Consider the following 1,001-nt stretch of genomic DNA (forward strand, 5'->3'; position numbering starts at 1 on the left):
TTGTTGTTGAATTTCTTGAGCTCTTTATAAATTCTGGATGTTAACCCTTTATCAGTTGTGCAGTTAGCAAATATTTTCTCCCATTCTGTCAATTGCCTCTTCATTTTGCTGAGTGTTTCTTTGCAGTGCAAAAGCTTCTCAGCTTGGTGTAATCCCATTTGTCTGTTTTGGCTTTGATTGCCTGTGCTTCTGGGGTCATTTTCAAGAAGTCTTTGCCAATGCCAATGTCTTGTAGAGTTTCTCCCATGTTCTCTAATAAGTTGATGGTATCCGGTCTTAGATTTACGTTCTTGATCCATTTTGAGTGGATTTTTGTGTAGGGTGTATGATAGGGGTTTAATTTCATACTTCTGCACGTGGAGATCCAGTTTTTCCAGCACCATTTCTTAAAGACTCCGTGTCTGCTCCATGGATTGATTTTTAGCTCCTTTATCAAATATAAGTTGGCTATAGATGCATGGATTGATTTTTGGAGTTTCTATTCTATTCCATTGGTCTACACGTTTGTTTTTGTGCCAGAACCAGGCTGCTTTGATTGTAATCACCCTGTAGTATGTCTTGAAATCAGGTATTGATATGCTTCCAGCTTTGTTTTTGTTGTATAATATTGCTTTAGCTATTCAGAGTCTCTTGTATTTCCATATGAATTTCAGCATACTTTTCTCTAGATCTGTGAAGAATGTCATTGTTATTTTTATTGGGATTGCATTGAATCTGTAAATTGCTTTTGGTAGTATGGACATTTTGATGATGTTGATTCTTCCAATCCATGAACGTGGAAAATTTTTCCATTTTTAATATCTTCTATTTCTTTCTTTAGTGTTTTATAATTTTCATTGTAGAGATCTTTGACATCCTTGGTTAAATTTATTTCAAGTTATTTGATTCTTTTTGGAGCTATTGTGAATTGTATTGATTTTACAAGTTCTTTCTCATCCATGGCATTGTCTGTGTATACAAAGGCTATTTTTTTCTATGTTGATTTTATATTCTGCCACTTT

This window comes from Lepus europaeus, chromosome X (assembly GCF_033115175.1).
Source record: "Lepus europaeus isolate LE1 chromosome X, mLepTim1.pri, whole genome shotgun sequence".
In the NCBI taxonomy this organism is placed as follows: Eukaryota; Metazoa; Chordata; class Mammalia; order Lagomorpha; family Leporidae; genus Lepus; species Lepus europaeus.